Genomic DNA, 21,451 nt, shown 5'->3' on the forward strand with positions numbered 1-21,451 from the left:
AACCTCAACGTCTCCTATCTCTTTAGTCTCAAATATTCTTTAATTCGATAATAATATAACCTTAACTGTTATACAAGCGGAAAGTATATTATTTAAACAAAATGGAGGTTAAATTACATGAGGCGTGGTTGCTTTAATTGGTAACACAACCTGGAAGGTTCTCTATGCGGCGGCGGTGGTAGTGGCTTTGGATCGATAAAGGTAACTTGTAACAATGTATGTAACCCCCAACTTGATTTACTGTACACATTCACCTTATGAGATTGTAAGCTATTTGTGTACATTATATATACTTTGGTTAAGCATTATACAAAGATGATCCAAGCATTGAGAAGTTCAAAATTTATATGCAATTGAAGGGATACAGATTAATCTAAATCCAAGTATCGATTGTCAAAAACTGCACAAAAAAGCGTAACGTTGATTTACGTAGGTGTGAAAACTTACGTTATGTATTTAAAAATAATCTATATTGGGTATATTTATATAAGACACCACCTATTTGATTGACATTGTTATTATATAGAACTATAGAACAATGCAACATACGCTTTATAAGGACAAACATTAAGTCCAATATGGTAACCAAATTGGAATCTAGTATAAACCTATGAGTATATGGATACTCACCAAATTCAACTAATATCCCATGAACCCATATAACTTATATGCACATAGTATGTAATACGTGTTTATACAAATTTGTGTGACTGTAGCTGATCACAGTAAACTGATCTGTTGCTTTAGGATTCTAGTCGAGAACAATGTTAGTTTTAAACAAACTTCAAACAGGTTAATCAATATCCAATTTAAGCGATTGTAAGCGTACCAAGTATAATAGTATGATTATACAGAGAATATATGGGCTAGAACCTGTGCAATAACTTCTTTAATAAATATAAATAATATTTTCAATTTATTTTTGTTTGATTTTGACCCAAAGGAAGGTAATCAAATACTTTAAAAATACTTTTTTGAGACTGCCGGATGTTTCTGAAATTCTAACTTCCAAGTTCTCTTCTTAAAATAAAAGCAAAACTAATACCAAAAGGGGGTCTCAAGATTTAAAATGGCAGTAAGAGGAAACCACCTATCCTTCATATTGCGTAAATTCGATATAAATCGATTTTGACTTCTATTATGCAGCATATTATTATTTATTAATGATCTGTGAGGCAAAATAAAGCGCCAATCGCGCCATGTTAATACACGTAACGCAATAAGTTCAAAGAAATTTCTATGAAAGACACTGGATCTTAGAAGCAGCCACCTGAATTGTGCTGCGATCATGATAACAGTTAATGCTATAATTAGAAATATTGTCAAGCAAGCGGTTTAACAAAAAAATTAATGGAACTAGAAGAGAAATATTTATAAGCTGGAGGAAATTTTGGTGAAGCAAAGGGCATTTTGTTGCATTTGTTCGCTAAGGACAAAATTACATTTCCTAAGGGCTAATTGTAACTACCCAGAAAGAAACTTGACTTAGGGTAAACAAAAAACTTGAATAATTTAAAGTGGTACTTCTGAAGTTTTGGTCTGAACTTCAAAACGGGAAGCATCAATAGTTCTTAAGGCTCAGATCTTCGATGGAGGGATACTTTTTTAAATAGAGTGGATCCAAAATCAAATCTAAGTTAACAAAGAATTTAATATTAAGAGTATTTTAAATAGACCAATGGGGAAAAATTCATAGTTACCAAAAATATTAAGACTATAACTTATTCATAAATAAATCATTTGATAAGACCATCAATAATTTGGTAACTTGATTCACAGTTAAGTCAAATTTGAAATTACTAATTACTTTAAAAACAAAAAACATAAAAAGAAAAAGTTACGTAATTATTATACAATTAATGTGAGTCTTTAAATTTAAAGACTTTAAATAGAATCATAACAATAACCCGTATATGTAGGGGAGCCTTAGACCTTTCATCCTGCCAAATTTTATCGCAAGATTGGGCTAAGATATTTGTAATCAAAATTTTGGAGGGTGCTATATACTCGTATACATGGGGCTAACTTCTCTCTTATTCGATGTACAGCGTCGAGGCTCCTAAAAGGCACATCTAAATATAATTCTGAATCGAATGACACCTAATTCATGAAAATAGGCTTAAATAGGAAAATAGTTTTTGTTGTTTACAAAAATGGTAACTACAACCCACAAGAAGAACAATCTTTGAAAATGCCATTTTTGCTAATTTTCTGCGTTTTTCTCGAAAACTATTTTGATCTACGTTGTTTCAGAAAATTACAGTTATAAACGAGGATATACCCTTTATTTTTAAAGAAAATTTGGGAATTTTAATTAATACGCGCACAGTACTCAGACCGCTTTAAGATTATCATCCATTTTCAGAGATAGAATCATCAGATTTGATCCTAGAAATGAAATTTTCACTTACTCAGTCACGATTTCTTCAGATTATCAGACTCAAATCCACCCATCGTTAGCATGTGACAGGAGCTTTAAAAGTGGAAAATAAAATTTCTCTTCCCTAACCTGATCTATTTTACCTCTGAAGATGGATTAATATCCAAAAACGGTTAAAGCTAAAAAAACAAAAGTATGCTCTGATGGATGAGATAATTGATATTTACAGATTATTTCACATTACAGATCAACTCCACAGCTAACCTACTTCCGTTTTCTCGTATTATAACTGGCCGGAAGGACAGTTGTATAAGGGTTGATCGTCAAAATACTTAACTTTTAAAACTGTAACTAAACTGTAACTGGAGATTATTTTTTATATTTTGGGATACTGAAGTTCAAAAATGTCTCAGAAAATAGCGTGATGGAGTGAATCTCAAAAATGCTGATCGTTAATCTCGCTTTAATGCAAACTTAAACGCGTTTCTAATATCAATAACAAAACTATCTCTTAGATTAATAGTGCTGCCTTTAAATTAAATACAATTTTTATTGTTTTTTTTTATTGTTCTATTAAAGAAACTATCATACATATATTTAAATAACTATATGTGATCTATTTGCCAGGATCAATAACCCAGATCTTCACGATTTATTATATTAACATCAACAATGGCGTAAAACTAAGCCATTGTTTGTGACAACTTTAATACTATTACCTTCACAAAGATGAAAGTTTCTACGCTTTGTGACTTTGTCTTTGTAAACAGCTTGTTGTTAATACTGTTGCAATGTTAATTATTAACGTATAACTTAACTATAGGGAACATAATATAATATGTTAGAGCCACAGTTATATGATTGATTTTTCGCATTCATATTACTTTAATCAATCATCCTATCAAAGGATTTAAAGAATTACAATAAGTCAAGATATTAAGAAACGAGAATTGATGAATATAAGAATAAAGAGATCTAAATTTCTCCAGAAGAAACTGATGACGTTAAAAACAGTAAACCGAACCTGAGTGTAACGAATTCTGAAATTTGACGCAAAGACTTCAATCGATTTGTTCACACGAAGTTTGCTCACAAGCGCAGTCTTCCACAGTTTTCAATTAGAATAGAAATAGAATAAATATTTATTTCAATGAAATAAATAATTAAGTGTAATTTACAAAAACATTGTAACCTTCATATCAGTTCTAATTAGAAAGATTAAGATGAGCAGAATAAGAATGCAGGGAAAAAAGTAAAGGAAAAACCTGCAGCTAGTGTTTTCAATTAGTTCTAATTGCATTTAAGGACTAATTCTTTTTAACCTGCAGTTAGAATTTCTTAACGGAAATGACGATATTTTAATTCTTCCTTACATTTTATTGTTTTAAAAACTATGAATTACTAGCCTTCTGATCTATGTGACTATGCAACAGAGGATCAGAATTTTTAAGGTCACTTCCTGCCTAAAAAGAACTCCGCTAATTGATCAAAAATATTAAATTCGTATCTTGCCAATAAATAATACAAATATAAGAAATTTTTAATAATAAATGGAGCGCTAACAATACGAAAAATGAAAGCAAATGACTAAATTCAGATTAAATTTCAGCACTTCAGGGAGCTTCAAAAACACGAATGAAAATCTTCAATATCAGAGGATTTATTTTAAACCAATAGTAATCATTAATCAAGAAATGAATCCTCATGATTAATAAATAATAATTAAATGAAATTGCAATCAATCAAGGACTACTTAAGGCAGGAATTGGGGAAATAAAGATTATAATCAGTGCTTTCAGCGCACCTCCAAGTATTCTACTTTCAGATCCTGCAAACGTCTACTAGGAATAATAATGAAAGAATAATATTTATTACAAATAAAAGAGTTGAAAAATTAATAAACCAAGACGAGTTTGGTGGGCCCAAGAATTCTTGCTTCACCGCCCGTAGGTATCTCTCGAGCCTAACTGTTTAAACTATCATTACAAGTGATTAACCTTTAGAAAATTTTTCTAAATTTTTTTCTTAAGTTTTTATTATTAATTAATTAATAAGGTTTTTAAAAAATTAAAAATAATTTTTGGTATAACTAACATACATTGTTTTAATTGGAATTTGTCTTAAAATACTAGAAGTGTGTATGTTATTGCAGTATAATGCAATAATTAGGTTTAATATATTTGTGCAGTCAATATGTCAATCATTTTTAAGGTCAACTGAAATATTTTTATTGATAATAGTCAAATAAGCATTTTTCTTAAATATTATTGCAATAAAATAATTATATTAATAAAATAATTAAAATAACTAAGTGCAAACTTAGTGGATATACGTTCTTATTTTGAATATTAGTATAATGTAAGATATCTGCTAAGATCTAATTAGTTTTCCAAATCTGACTAAATAAGAGAATTAAGAATTTGTAATTAATGAATTTAAAAAATAAAATCAATTATAAAATTCTTTATAATTATAAAGAATAGCTTTTTATGGAATTCTATTAGGTTCTATTTTTAAAAAACAGAAAACACCTCAATAAATATAGTTACTTTATTTTACTTATCAAACTTTATTATTTAAATTAATTATTTTAATTTAATAAAAGTGTAATTAATTTAGGCAACAAAAATTTCCTGGGTTTTTAACATTTAAAAAAATAAAAAATTCGATTAAAATGAAAGCGAACAGTTTATTTTAAAACTGCGAGTGGGACAGCATTGTCAGGAGTTGTGAGTAGACTATCCTGTGATACCGGAGTGTCAAACAGTGTTTGCCTAAACTGGTTACAGTCAAACAACCACCCTTCAACAGTTGGTTATGTTTAATAAAATTTTAGGAATGAAAATAAATGCTTATATTATTTATTTATATTTAATAAATTATTAAACTGTAGATTTAGGACTCTATTTTCATTTTAAAATATAATTTTTTCTAAAGCTTAACCCAAGTTTCATTTGTTTAAAAAAAAAGGAGGCGTTAGGCAAACATACTTTACGTTAAGTTATGTAAACTAATGCCTAATCTTTTTGGAAGCTTTTTTTTAAGCGGTTAACGAAGTACAGCTTACAGCTGTACTCAAATTTGCTCTTAAATATTTTATGAAATATTAATAATACTGATATCTACAAACAGTCGATTCAAGGCCAAGACTGGAAATCGATTACATACTGCAAGCTAAAATCGATACCGTTTCTCTAAGAAACAATTAATGCAACAATATTTAACAAATTCATTTTTAATTTTCTCTTATTTCTAGAAGTAATTTTAATATGGCGTCATGCCAAAAGTTTAAAATTGAGTTTAGGGCCGGAAATAGATTTTTTTAGGGTGAACCAACATAAATGTATATTATATCTCCTTAACAAAAACTTACAGTTTAAAAAGTTAAGTATAAGGGTTGATTAAACGCCAAAAGGTACACAAATCAGCAAGTACCCAACATTTCATTAATACTTCATTGATATTATTTTAGTAATTTTACTGCATTAACTTTTCCTTCACATTTTTTAGAATTTATTAGATGTCACAGACCCTTATGCTGGCCATTTTCGTCTACAAAATATTTACTCAAGTAACACACCATTTAACTTAGATTGACTGTAATATCTATTTATCTATAATAATCAAACTATTAATCACAGGTGAAAAAGAAAACGTTATAAAAAATATAAAAAAAATAAGAGGCTAAAAAATTCATAAACTTTTTTTACATCAATGATTTTATGCATTTATTTTTATTTTTAAATAAAAATCATTGGTTTAAGTTCATTCTTCGATTAAAGTAATTGTTATTTTATGTTGTAGTCAAACGTTTGTAATAATAAGTAATAAATAATCTGGCTTTATCGCAAATAATATAGTTTTCTTCAATTACATTCTCAATCTAGGTGTTCTTCCCACAATGTTATATATATGTAATATAAAATAAAGAAAATAAAGATATGCATATTTTTAGGACAGCTAATTATTCCAGTATTTTACCATAAGTAAAATTAGGGGGACTAAATTAAATTACAATTGAGAAATGAGTAAATATTGTTGAATAATCTACTTGTTATTAAATGTATGTTATTTGTGCTCACGAATATTTCGGTAAGACGAATTTAAGACTGAAATATTGTTTTGAATCCTCCGTGATTGAAATTTAAAAAGTGGCCGACTCTAACTTTGTTTTTTTCTACTTTAACATGCATGTATATGTGACTACTCAGAATAATTCATCACTCATTTTATCATAATTATAATAAAAAAATATTATGAATGAACTGGCCAGCATAAGGGTCTGTGACATCTAATAAATTCTAAAAAATGTGAAGGAAAAGTTAATGCAGTAAAATTACTAAAATAATATCAATGAAGTATTAATGAAATGTTGGGTACTTGCTGATTTGTGTACCTTTTGGCGTTTAATCAACCCTTATACTTAACTTTTTAAACTGTAAGTTTTTGTTAAGGAGATTTTTGTACCTTTTGGATAAATTTTCCTTTTTGTCTATTAGCAAAGTTACGTCTGCTTTACAGATTTTTTTAAAATTTGGAATAAGCTATTCTATCATTATAACCTGATAAGGTGTTAAATCGGAACCGTAACTACCACTGGAGAGATCTTTTTAAAGAATGGTTATAGTTGCGGTCCCCAAACCATCCTCAATAACCATTTTTTTGAGAAAGCGTTTTGAATAAAATAGGAAGGTATTTGTACGTAAATAACAAAATTAAACTGCGATTTCAGTACTTCCTTTTAAGAGGAGCAAGAAAAATAAACTGCGATTACAGTACTTCTCCCTAAAAGGCAAAGATTTTGAATCGAACGACAATTCATTGATGTAAATCGGTTCACTCATTGATAATTTTAACGATTGCAGTACTTCCTCTTAGTAGGTGTAAGAGCATGATGGCACTTCGCAGCCACGTAGAGGAGCTTTAACCACTTATTTGAGCTAAATTTTATCAAAATCGGACTAAGCTTTGTAGAAATATTGGTAATAATAGTTTTAGAAAGGGCCTTATTTGGGTGGGGCGAACTCCCCTCCTTATGAGGCATAGCGTCGAGACTTTTAAAGTACAAATCTGTACAAAATTTCGATTCGAATGACACTTCATTCATGAAAATCGGTTCACGTGTCGATAATTTGAAACGATTGCTATACTTCCCCTTAACAAGTGTAAGAGCAGATCGTCGCTTTATTGTTAGGTAGGGGAGCTCTAACCCTATCATCCTACCAAATTTTATCAAAATCGGGCCAAGATTTACAGAGTAATTAGTAATAATAATTTTGGAGGGGGCCTTACATAAAGGGGGCTAACTCCTCTCCCATTCAATGTACAGGGCCGAGACCCCCAAAAGGCACATCTACATAAAATTCCGAATCGAATGACACCTCATTCTTGAAAATCGGTTCACGCGTTTAGGCGCTACGTTGTTTACAAAAAAGGTAACAAGAACAAGAAGAAGAAGAAGAAGAAGAAGAAGAAGAACAAGAACAAGAACATTTTTTGAAAAAGCCGTTTTTGCTCATTTTCGGCAACTTTTTTCTCGAAACCTATTAGATCTGGGTGGTTGCAAAAAAATTACAGTTATAAAGGAGGATTTGCCCTATATTATAAAGAAAATTTGGGAATTTTATCTTTTATACAAAAATAGAAAAAAATTGTCAAAGTTGGGTGTTTTTCAACGTTACACTTTTTCGTGCAGTTTTTGATGGTCAACCCTTATACAACTGTCCTACCGGACAGTTTTAATTAAAAAAAAAACCCAAATTTGAAATTCATTTTAGATGATACGAAAGTTTGGGCCAAAATTTATTGTCCGGAAGTAAAATTCTACTGATGCTATTTTTTTAACTTTTCAAAATTCTCTCGTCAATGGTTTTAACGACTTCCTACTTCATTTCACCCACGCCAAACGCCGATAACTTTTATCTGCCAGTATTTTTCACCAAAACTGATTATTATTTTTTGGTATTCTTAGATACCAGCAACTCAGAGAACACTTATTCTAAAGTTCCGATTCATTATTAAGTTCGGTTTCATACAATATAATATAAAGAAGCGTTGAAAGCATTGCTAGAATTCAAATTGGGGAAAAAACCGGAAGTGAGAATATGACACTGCTAATTACTGTAGTCTTGGAGCCCTAAATTCGAACTGAAGGTCTAGTTTAATTTAATGCGATTGAAAGGTTTAGACATCGTTAGAAGTCTATTTGTGATAGGGATGTGGGCTTTTTGAAGAACTTATTGCACTAAAGAATAAAGTTATGGTTATTTGATGCAAAAAAAATGCATAAACCATAAGAAAGTCTAAAGATTGTTCCAATTATCCAAATTAGTTAAGGTTCAGGACATCAAAATAAGAATTACAGGAAGAGAAATAGATCTAAATTGATCGCCACTTCCATGACGTTCATCAGGCTCCAGGAGATTAGAATCACATGACCCTTACAATTCTATAAATTGTTCTGGAACAATTATGTTAACTTCAATTATAGCCTGCGAAGATATCAATATCTACTAGAAATGGTACTTCTGAAGAAGAAAACCCTTGTCCTAAGAAAGAATTTAGATGGAAGAACAATAAATAAAGAACCAAAGAACAGAATTCATAAAGAAGAAAAGTTTCGAAGAGTTTGGGACAACAAAGTTCCTGGATGATACAGGTTGTTAAAATTCTCAATGAAGTTTAGACGTAGAATGAACAAAAATAACTTCAGTTTTTGGAATGATGTAAGAGCTATTTTTAGACTAATACCTGAATTCTTTAAGATATTTCGGACCATCCAGAACTGATACTCAGTGTACTAAGAGTTACGTCATTTAAATACTAATTATTCAAATTAATTAACTCATTCAACTGATTCCGTCAAAATTTCAGCCTTTTGTTTATTGAATATTAATTAAAATACAACAGTTTTGTGTAACCATGTGGTTCTTAGATTCAAGATCTATTGCCTAAGTTTAAATAACATCATGAGTCAGGTTTTAAGCTCATCAAGCGTTGGTCGAGACTCCAATCTCAAAAGATATTTAATTCAACTTTTGCATGAACCCAATTATATTTTAACTAAAAACTTATGAGGTTTACTTAATAGCCTAAATTAATGGCTGGTTTTGGATATAAAATTTTGACAAAATCAATTAAAATACATTTCTTTTTTCTTTTTAAATACGTATACTTAGTTATTTACAACCTGTATAATATATAAAATAAGTAAATAGGAATATATACGATAAATGGATGCGTGATGAGCAGGAGAAGAGAAACTACCCAGCGATAACACTCTTTACAGGATATGAATGATGTTTATAATCTTCAGACTGCAAGGAAATCGCGTGGCCATCGGCGATTCACTCAGAGGATGTCAGAGGAGGCAAGAGACCAGTACGAGAGGATTGAAGCAAGTAGAGAGAGCATTATAGTACTGGCGATATTTCGTCTTGGCCTCGAATGGAATGTTGAGGTCGTTGTGAAGAGTGTCGTTAGTCATTTTGAGTATGACCCGAACGTCTTTAAGAATTGATAGTTTCTTTTCTAAAAATCATTCCTTTAAACTATTCTTAATATCGGTCCCTAATAAGACGATTAGCTATTTCTCTCGTTTCAGATAACACTATCATTTGAACTACAGATTATTCTAGGAAGAATAAATCTAAGATCAGCCAGCTGGACTCGAAATTCAATAATTATATCTTAATATTATAATAATCTAAATTTAATATTAGAGTCAACTAACTCTTTTAATTAAGTAAATTGCGGGAAAAAGAAGTAATTGAGAATGTCCACCTGTTTTTTCATTCATCATTTTTGAGTGCTACAGACCCAGAACATAACCTGAACACAAAAAAATAAACTTACAAATACGGTTGCTAATTTGGATAATGGATAACGTTAGACGTAATGAAATCATCATAGAACCTAAGCTAACATGGGCCCTGTGGTTATTATTTCATTGCATATTGCACTTCTATATGTGGAACTTGTTTGTGCATCTGCTTGTCTTTATGAGAAATGCATGTTTGTACATGCATATTATGTGTGAGTAAAGTGAGGTTTTCCCTGTGTGTTTTGTTGCATACAGTTGGGATACTTTAATACATTAAGAGATTATTATTGTCGGGTCCTTTTATATATAGATATATATATATATATATATCTATAATAGAACAGTAATCAGCACTAACATATTTAGAGTTTGTTTGTAAGTGTATGTTGGTTTGTGAGTACTGCAAGAAAGTGCGTGGACTCCATTTTCGTCTGGGCAAATCAATCAAATTCACAATAGGATGTGTCTACTTTATTGGGATTCCGTATAACAGAGAAGTCTGGAGGAAGAGGAAGATACACAGGAGCGAATTAAGATTTTTTTTTTTTTGGAAGGGGGAGTCCCTTTAAAGCTAGAACAGGAATGACTAAATTGGAGGAGCAGTTTGATGAGATGGTAAGTGTGTAAGAGAGAGGAGAGATAGAGCTCCCCAAATTACCCTTTCGGCCAACATCTCTCTTTCTCTCTTGGTACTACCATGAGGAAGCCGATATGGATGCTGAGGAGGAAATGTATTCTCCAGGTTCTCCCCCAATTTATATATATATATACGACAAATTTCCTCCCTTCTACCCCACACACAAAACCGGGTGCTCTCGCTTTAGGTGGGCTCCGTCCGGGGAGGTTAATAATTGTGATTTATATGCAATTGTTGGTGTGGTGTGCACTACTTAAACATGCACATACACACACACACACACACACACAGACGTGCGCCGCACTTTACTTGTATAAAGAGCTATACAAGCACACACTAGTGGGCGGCAGTTTGGGAGCGGCAAGGCGGCAGCACTCGAAGGCAGGCGATGAGGGGGTGGCATTGGACAAAATGGCGGGTGGGCGGTCTATGTTGTGCGTATACCCTGGTCACCGAAGAGGGGACTATAGCTGACCAATAGCATAGGACCTAGCCGGTGGGGACCAATCACCCAACGAGCCACACCCTGTATATAGAACACAACCCTGAACAACCCTTCCCCTCTTCTAACTTATACGAATAAACAAAAGCTAAATACATCCTCTTAGTTACGACATTTCTAAAGATTAAAATAAATTTTTGCAAAAAATAAATAATAATAAAAAAAAATATTTATTTAAAAAAATATATATATCTATATGCGAAAGATATATTTTCAGAGGAACAAAAGCTGTATGGGGGGAGGGGAAGTGTATATTGGCCCCCCCCTGTATTGGGGCACCCCTTTTTGTCTCCATCATTGTACAGCCAGCAACGCCTGATAGTTGAGCTATTGATTGAGGCCGCCCTCAGGCCAGAAATGGCTGGCGAGTTACGGGGGGGGGAGGTTTTACAAGAAAATACAAAAAAATTGAAAATAAATAAAACCCTCTCTAGGGGGGGGCAAACTAAAATTGAAGGAAAAAAAAAAACTAAACGGAAGCCAGCTTTTGCCAACCTTGTTTTTTTATTTTTTTTATTTTCCCATTGAGTTTGGACTGGATGAAAAAGTTTATTTTTCATGAAAAAATATATATTGCTTCCACCTTTCTCTTTCTCCATCATAAAAGCTCTGTTTTGATTGAACTGCCAAAAAATACATTATTCTATCACGGGCCCCCTCCATATTTATACGCGCGCGCAAAAAAAAACGACAGCAAGTTGCAATTTTTTTAAAATGAAAAATACAAGGGAAATAAACGAAGTACATTCTATAAATATACACGTACTACATCCAGGTAATCCAGTGAAATGGATCAAGGCAATAGGGAATTCCATTCTATAGGGGGGAAAAAATATCCAATTTAATAAAAATAAATACACAAAAAAAAACAGGAAACAAAAATTTAATTAAAACAATTCCAACCAATCAAAAAATTGACTCGAAGGAATTGGGCACTTTTTATTTTTATTACTTTGGGCAAAACATTTATTGAATTTTTGGACGGAATCAGTAAGGGGATGATTACCAGATCGAGTGCCCCGTGTAAGTTTTATTCGTACGGAAACAGTTAGTAGTAAAGTATATGAACTTCCGCCAACCGTTCACTATGCCTAGTTAGTAATTGGTCGTTAAGCGCCGCAATTACAAAAAAATAGGCGATCACTTTACTTGTTTAGTCAACCCTCCTTTAGCTGCCATCTTAATGAGGATTCTCCTCAGCTGATTCGATTTAAAAGGGCTTCCAAGATACGCGCCCTTTTTATTAAAACAGTCAACCCCCCCCCCCCCCAATAGACGAGTAAAATTACTTAGTCACCACAACTTTAGGTATAAATAATAATTTTCTTCCATTTACAGGAAAACGTTGAAAATACTTTTGTGGGTTAGACGAACAAAGGGAGTCTTGATTTTTGACGTCACATGTTGGGCGCGTTGAATTTTTGGCGTCATTAAAAAAAAAAAAACTAGCGCGTTGCTTTAATACGTAGCTTGTACTTGGAAACACTTTTATGCGCTCAATTCAGCGTTTAAGGCGCTAAATAAACTATTACAGCACCATTAGAGTGTGTGCAGTCACTTTAAAGTAAGTTTTTTTTTAGTTGCAATGTTATAGAGCAGTGATTCCCAAAGTGCGCGCCGCGGCTCCCCGGAGCGCCGCGGTGCCGTCATAAGGGCGCCGCGAAAAAATTAAATTAAACAATTCGGCAATTTTCTTGGAATTTCCAATTCTCGAATTTTATATCCAATTTTATTCCGAGATTTGAGAAGCTGTGTAGTGAACATCAAGCCCATCCATCCCATTAATAATTTAAATAATGTTAATCATCAAGGGACGTTCAATAAATTGTTTGTGAATTTAAAATTCGTGTTTAATTTATTTTTCAACCAACCTAACCACATGGTGGTTGTGGATATACTCGATATGGATATTACAGAAACAGATGAAATTAGATATTTTATATTATCCCAAGGAAAATAGTAAGTATCTGTTTTTAATTTTTCACTATTAAATGGGAAATCGCTTTTGAAAAGGAAAGTTTTCTAATTTTTCAAGAAAGTCAAAAATTTAGAAAAAATCTTATGTATTAAGGGCGCCGCGGAAAAAATCCGATTATTTTGGGAACCGCAAACCGAATAAGATTGGGAATCTCTGTTATAGAGTGAGTACAAGCTACTTAGTATTTACTTCTCTACAACCATACTGCTCCTTACAGAATGGTCAGTGACGACCTCTGCAGGTCTACTTTTGCGAGAGCTCCAAATGGCTGCTCAAAATTTGAGATTAGCGCTAAATTATACCCATAACCTTTCAATCTAAAAAGAATGTCTGCCCTTTCATGGCTAAACGCTCAATTTAATAAGAGAATACCGGCCGATTGATCTATTGAATGATTGTAATTAACATCCAAACTGTGATTACTCAAAAATGATTGCTCCTAAAAAGAGAGAAAAAAAATCTTTCAGATTTATATAAATAATAAAGTTCTGAAATTGGAAGATATTAGCAGAGTGGACAGTTGAATTGTAATTAAAATCATTTGTATCTAGTTTTTCTTTTTTCCGGAAAATGAAAATTATATCAGTAGCTTATTTCCTTTAATTTTTTTTCATTTTCATTTTCATTTTAATTTAAAAATAATCAGTCTAGGGCAGACGGTTTTCCACGTCTTTGATTACACTTATCTTTTTTTTGTATTAATACTGTAGGTATATATCGGTTTAATAAAGAATTATTATTATTGGTCACGAAGAATTCAATACATGCTTATTTTAAGTTGCAATAAACATTTCCGGTTCGATCATTTGAACGCAAAATAAAATATTAGTTTGCTTCGTAAAAAAACCGCTATTTTCAGTGATTTTCAATAATTCCCAAAGATTAAATCGACAAAATTTAGAAACTTAAGAAAACAGAAACGAGGTAAGACGTTGTCCATGTTTTCAAGTGAATCCATTCACGGCTACAAGCTTCAAACATTAACTATTTTTTTTTGGAGTATTCTGTGTTAAAGCCATCGAGTTATTTGAGTTGAATTGTAACAAGAGTTAACCATTATCCATTTTTCTCTCTTCTGTACGCTGATTCTTGGTCTAAGATAATGAATGAACAATTTAAACAATTTTAGGAGCCTTTGCAATAATGTGGCTATAGAGAGAGATTTGAGTTGCGTTATTGAGGCAGCAGTAATTTTTTTAAAAAAATATGTGCACGTTTCTTTAATGGATGCTGGAGCTGGATATATGTTCCGAATCTAACTTCCGGTTTAATCAATATTAATAACAATAGATTTTCATCAAGAAGAAGAAGAAACGGCAAGGCTATATCCTCAAATTTGGAGGGCCATCAAAAATGAAAAAATATACTATTTACTAAACGATTCAAAAAAATTTTAAAAAAATCAAAGAGCAGTTAATAGAATAGATGAAAATTAACTATTCAGCCGATTAATTATTCCAAACAGGCGATCAAATAAAATGCAGAGAGGAGATAAAAATATTGACCATAAAAAAAAGAGCAAAAGGAAAAACCACCAATGAATTCGCAATAAAAATTCCAATACTCCCGCTAAAAAGGGGGGGGGGGAAAGCGGCAAAAAGTGAACGCAGATAAATGATAATGAAAGAGCGAGATGGTGAAGGCGAGAGTGGTAATGTGCGGGAAAACAAGTGTTGACCCAATAAAAAGTGAGATAATGAAATTTTCTCGCGGGGTTTTAAAAAACATTGCGCGGCGGCCACTCTTCCACATAAATACATACACACACTCACACACAAATGATGAAAACTCTTTCACTCATTTGCCCGCCCTAAGCGTATAGCCCATTGGAAATGTTGGTTTTACTATTTGTATGAATGGAAAATTCCATCGTATTTACAGACAAGTGGTCGCTAAACAACAACTAAAACATACGCAAAAAATATACGTATTTACTACAAATACACTCTTTCATCCCTGATCTAGTATACTAGCCATTAAAAAAAAGGGTCAATATTGAATGCGAATAAAATCGATAGCTATTATCGCCACAATCAACAAGTATTTTACTTTTTTAAACCTACGTCAATGAAACAAAGAAAAATGTGATTATTTTTAAATATTACTTGTATTCAGTTCAGAAAAATTAATTATTTTAGACGTAGAAAGCATAAAGTATAAATCTGACGTAACTTTGTGAGTATAAGATCTAACTAAGCCTAAATATGGCGCGCCAATTTTTATTCTGTTTTCAGAAACCTCTTTACATAGAAAGGACTGGTTATCTTTATATTAAGTTGTATTTAAATAATTACTTTTAGTTCAGTAAAACAACCAATATAATGGGGAAAAAAATTGTTGCCAGCAACGATAGTGAAATAACTATCGAATAATTGCACCTCTTCACACAGAATTGGTAATAATTAAGTGTACTAAATGCAGCCGAAAATTATAAGAACACGTTGGAAATTAAGTTGCACTTCTTTTAAAAATACGATTATTACTAACAATATTGGCTATCGATTAACGTTTATTTTCGTTTTTGTTTCCGTTTTTTACAAAACAGAATGTTTTAGCGACAAGACGCATACCGGAAATCCTCGGTTCAAGTCGGTACAGTGTTATCCTTTGTTTTCTGTTTGGGTAAATACTATCTTGTAGGCGGCAGAATAAAGAGAATACCACCGTAGACATTTTTAAAAGTTTGAAAACGTAAAAGAAAAAATTCAACGCTGTGTTTCATTTTCTTTTTTGTTTTAAATTCTCTAATCAATTGTTTCCGTTTTAACGATGATTTTAAACTAAAATAATATTCTACGAAAAACTAGTAAAACGTTTAAAAACTAAAAATAAACTATGCCTACCAAATAACGCTCAAATAAAACAGGTTGGCTATCCTGTTATTTACAAAAGACTACTTCCTTTATTCTAGAATGAAATCTCTTTTGGGGGAGTGTACCTTCACCCTATACTTTTGTATGTCTGTGTATGGTGTATTCTATTGTAGAAGACCGGTCTTGAAATAATGTTAGTAATTCTATAAGAAATATAAAAGGAGCGCCCCCACTATATATCTTTTAGGATAATCGTTTCTCAAATGGTACCCCTGTAATATACAACGGGTTGTCTCACTTTACTGGTCCGGATTTGAGATTTTTTTTAAAAAATATTTTTTAAAAAAGTTAGCACCAATTGAAACACAAAAATTATAAGTTTTTTTTTTGTTTTTTTTTGCAAAAGTACACTAAGTTTTAATTAAGATATTTTACAGTGTGCTCCTAGGAGGAGTCAAGAATCTTTACAAATAGATTAAGTATTAAATAATTTATATTTTTTTTAATCAAAATTTTCAGCAAAAGGCGACAAATTCAAAAGACTAAATACAAAACTGTTTAATTTAATATAAAACTATGCATTTTAGGATCAAATTTTAGATTCACTTTAATGAGCAAAAGCGTACAGAGAATTAATAAAAAATTTAACAAAAAACAAATCTATCACTTATCTTGATCATATAGGTGTTATGTCCAAAAGTTTGAAAATTGAAGAAATTATTTTAAAAGCAATTGAAATATATAAACCGAATGGGCGGAAAATGTTTCTTCTGGCTTTACCATCAATTGACTTTTGAGATACATCCGGTAAAAGCTTTGTAAGGAAAACTCGGCTTAAATCTGATGGAAAAAGTTTCCTGAATTTGATAAGACAAATCAACCAGAATGAAGATAAGAATGCAGCTCTAAGATTGAATTAAGTAATCAGCCGTGCATGCAAGATATCAAAATCGGTAAGAATAACTAAACCATAACTAGTAAAAATAACAATAACTATACAAATCTCGCTAAAACGGGCTGTTTTAAAACAATACCATTAATATTTACAAACTGGCCAGTTATTTATTATGATTCTTTTGTAAACTTGGTAAAGACTAAGTAAAAAAATGTTTACAATAAAACAATAAAGAATTATTATCGTTTGAAAAACTACAACATTATGTTTAAAGTCGTGAGTTGAGAGTTCTATTGTCCGTTTTTAAAATGTAAACTTTTCTGCAGTTAAATGTCATACGAAATAGACATTTACATTCAATTTATCCATTTGTACGGTTGCGAGCCGAGTATTACAAAAAAAAGGTGTCATAAATTTATGTGCAATGTGATTAAAAATCTTTAAAAAAAAAAAGATATTTTTTATTGAAATACTTCAATAACTAACTTCAAACCAAAGAAATGATGCTGGGGATGATTTTTACCGCACAGTGTAATGAGAGTTGCTAAATTAAATGCAGTAATGGTGTAGTAAAATGAAAAACCAAAGGGGAGCCGAATTATCCTGCAATTGTTGACTATACGGGATGTCGGAATATGTATACATTTTTTAAGGCTTTTTTTTTTGTTTGCAAATTAACATCCGTTTTTAATTAATTTAAGAGACTGTTTCCTATTTAGATAATTCCGCTCAATTTTTGTTTTGTTTTAAACTTATTTATTTTGTTAATTAAGCTACTTTTGATTTTTAAGTTTAGTTTAGTTTAAATGTCATTCAAATAAATATTAATTCAGTTGATTTATTTTATTTTAAGAGGATCTACAAAAAGGCTTTTTAGATGAAAACAACACGTTTTACTAGGCCATGCTTAAACAGCTTCCAAAGAATGGATAAGCTCAAAGAAGAAACACCTTCTTGAAACCATCAACCCTGAGGTAGCATCAACAAGATGTTAGCAATGGTAAGGCAGTTTTATATAAAGGAAATCTTTTGATTGCCGATTCTTTTAAAGTGCCGCAATTTTCAATTAAACCGCATTTCAATTCTAAATTTACAATTAAAATTGAAGCGCTTTTTTAGTGTGCTGCTTCGAGATAATTCATTCAAAAAATCTGAATTAATTTTTAATTTATTTAATCAAATTTTTTATTAGAACATTTATTGTTTACAGAAAGATAGAATTTGTTTACATTTTTACCAATCCATTTATTAAATTAATTATTTTATAGTTTTTTTTAGAAACAAATTAAATCAGTAAAGAAATAAGTTAATATAAAAACGATTTTTCAGGTTTAATAAGTGCAATTTAAATGACTAGCGAACAGTTTGAAAAGACTTGAACGCTCTCATCGTGCTGCAAGTTTTAAGCCCTGATAAGGAATATAATTTCAAGTAAAATGTTAATAGATAATAGTTTATTTAAAACTTTAATGAGAAACTTATTCAGGAACAAAATTAGAAGTCCCTAACACGGATAGATAGGCATGGCGATTCAGGTTTGCCGCGTACCTATAAACCAAAATTAAATAATAACTTGTTCCTTATAGTTTTCAGCAATCTAATATGAGTTATTTATTCAATTTTGTATATCTAATTTCAGTCATTGTTTGTTTTTGTACATAAGAGAAGTGTATCCTACAAATTATTTGTAGACATATTGTTGAACCAACAAGCGATACGCACATTAAACATTCAAGTTTTGATACTAATAGCAAGTTCATTCGTTTTAGCCGGGAAAAACACATCGTAATATGGAAGAAAAATGGAAGTTTCTGGTGATAAAACGATTACCAACTTCAGGACAGAGATTGGGGCGAAAAAATTGGCGGAACATAGAAATAATACAAACAAATATATGTATATAATAGATATAAAGAAAAAGGAGACAATTTTACAGAAATTTGAATGCTTTTAAAGGAAATACCTGTTACTAAATCCATTGGCAGCCTGTTGATATGTTAAATGCACAGATAAATGGTTATGTGAATAGGAAAAAAGAATATAATAAAACTAAAGATCTCTTACCTAAATAATATTGAAGATGTCCTCAAAGAATATTGTTGGGATGAAATGTATTTTTTTTTTTTCTGAGGCTGTCTTGTGTAACAGATCTCCAAAATTATTTATTTCGTCGTTGAGTCGTTTATAATTGTCCGTCAAATTTAATTAATTTTCTTCTTTTTTTTTTGATTAATAATAATTATTAATAATAATAAAACCCAGTCTTTCTTAGAAAAATATCACAACCATTTTGTATCACAAGTTTTTTTTCGACCGTTTATAAACAATAAAAACTAACTAACGACTAAAAATTATATCTTTTTTTTTTTCTTGTTTAATATAACCTTAAGCCCTATCAATATAATTTGTATTCTTTTAAGTTGTTGGTTACAAATCCTTAAATACACTTGGAATTTCTCTCCACAAGATATAAAATTTACATTTCTTTGTGTTTTTTTAATAAAGGTTTTTAATAGGCCACGAATTACTATCAGACGATATTTTAAACAAAAGAGAAAAATGAAAGAGAATTTTCTTTTATGACGATTTTTGGACGTCTAGGATATAAAGAGAAATAGCGAAATGAGAAAAATAATCACAATATATATTATTTTTTTCTTTTTTTTTAAAAAAATTTTTTAATTATATATAAAAATGAAATTTTTTTTTACTTCTTTTTAGTCAACAAATTATTCAAAATGTCCACGAATAACAAATAGTCCCTCTTCTAAAATATAATAATAATAATAGGCACATGAGGAATATCTTTTTTGACAAAACTTTACCGAACAATTTTTATAAATTTTCACCTAAAAAGATCACAATTTTTTGTTTTTTTTGATTTAAAATAAAAACCAAGGGCACGTTCTACAATTTTATTGTATTTTTTTTGGGGGGGGGGGGAGTTATTTTTGAGTCAATAGAACGGCTCTTGTATACCCGTCGAAACAATTACTTTTTGTTTTTATATAAATAGTTCCAGATTTAGAATTTTGCTTAATAATTTCTTTAAAAAAATTTAGTTTTTCGTTGAGGTCTTACTTCTTTTTTTTTGGAATTTCAACAAAATTTTTCTTTTAGTTTCTTTTTTGTTTTCTTTATTATTATTATAATATAAATTTTCTTTTCTTTTTAAAATTTTTTAAATAATTTGGGGTTCTTTTTTTTTTTTGATTAATAATATATAAAATTAGTAGTTATATATATACTTTTTTGGAAGTTTTATTTTTTGAATCTTTGTGGAAGGATAACCGTTTTTGGAAAGTTTATGATCGTCTCGGTAACGGGCCCGTGTTGTAATGCTTGTGGTATGGCTAGGGTAGGATTGTAACTGGGAGAGGGAATGGAGCCTGTAAGGGGTCTTTCAAATGTAGACTAGAGCATGGGAAGATGATTAAGGCCTTGTTCGGCCTAAAGTCGCACGGAACCTCTAACTTTAGTGGGGTCCCGTGTGACTATCCAGTTCGTTTTGGGTTTTTTGGGCGCGGAATTTTGGGTTTTTTTTTTTTGCACCCTACATCTGTCCCGGACCGGTCATCATGTCACAATTTAAAAAACACACTTCAAGAGTCTTTGAAAAATGAAATTAAAAAAAAAAAAAAAAAAAAAAAAAATTGTCTTCTGATAGAATGAGATTGTCCTTTATGGTTTATGTTTTGGGTTTTTCTTTTTCTTTTATTTTGAACGAACACTGGATTCGCGGCGCGAGAAGCGTTGCCTGCGGCAGTGGTCCGCACTTCAGTGGTCGACCCCCTCCATCACACCTGCAACAGGAGGAACACACTCTTTTATCTGACCACTCATCATCTTCTAATTAACCCCCCCGGAAATTTATCATTTAAAACAAAACAAAACAATCAAAAATTTAAACAACACCCCGTACAATTATTTTTTTTTGAAAAATGATTTTAATTTTTTTGTCTTAAGATGACTTTAAAACAAAAAAAAAAAAAGAGAGAGAAAAAAAAAGAAAACACCACTGCCTACCGGAGTCTTGCTGACTGGAGCGGGACGAGCGATCTCTCAAAAACTGACGGCAGGTGACGATGCAGTTTTCCCTCTACACAGACCTGTTGTCCTCACTGCAACTAACAACTGCCCAGTGCACTCTCGTGCAGATTTCTAGCTACTAGCGCTACAGCCGACCGATTTCGCGCGTCCCCTACCGAGCGCATCTATAAAGCGCCCGCCCCCTGGCGGTCCCCGACACAAAACCTACCTCTTCCCCCTTCCACCCCCCTTGCCCTGTTGTTTGCACATCCCTTTGCCCGGCAACACACGCACACACCCTTGCGAAATCAACCCCCACTCTTTGCCCGGACCGGTTTGCGCAAATTTTTCCAACTCCCCCCCTACAAGTTTTGGGGGGTGCATAGCCAACCTTC

General features: G+C 31.5%; 1 protein-coding gene across 1 annotated transcript in view; it reads right to left on the bottom strand.

The window, feature by feature from the left end:
* Positions 1–21,221, bottom strand: part of dati (zinc finger protein datilografo) — a 211,583-nt gene extending 190,362 nt beyond the window's left edge. Inside the window, exons 1-2 of the mRNA XM_074122726.1 lie at positions 21,054–21,221; positions 19,092–20,830 (exon numbers count right to left, since the gene is read on the bottom strand). The gene's annotated coding sequence lies outside the window, so the exon portion shown is untranslated. The remainder of the gene's footprint in view (positions 1–19,091; positions 20,831–21,053) is intronic.
* Between the last annotated feature and the right edge of the window lie 230 nt (positions 21,222–21,451).

Source organism: Rhodnius prolixus, unplaced genomic scaffold (genome assembly GCF_049639745.1).
Source record: "Rhodnius prolixus isolate KJV_2025 unplaced genomic scaffold, Rpr scaffold_8, whole genome shotgun sequence".
Classification (NCBI taxonomy): domain Eukaryota; kingdom Metazoa; phylum Arthropoda; class Insecta; order Hemiptera; family Reduviidae; genus Rhodnius; species Rhodnius prolixus.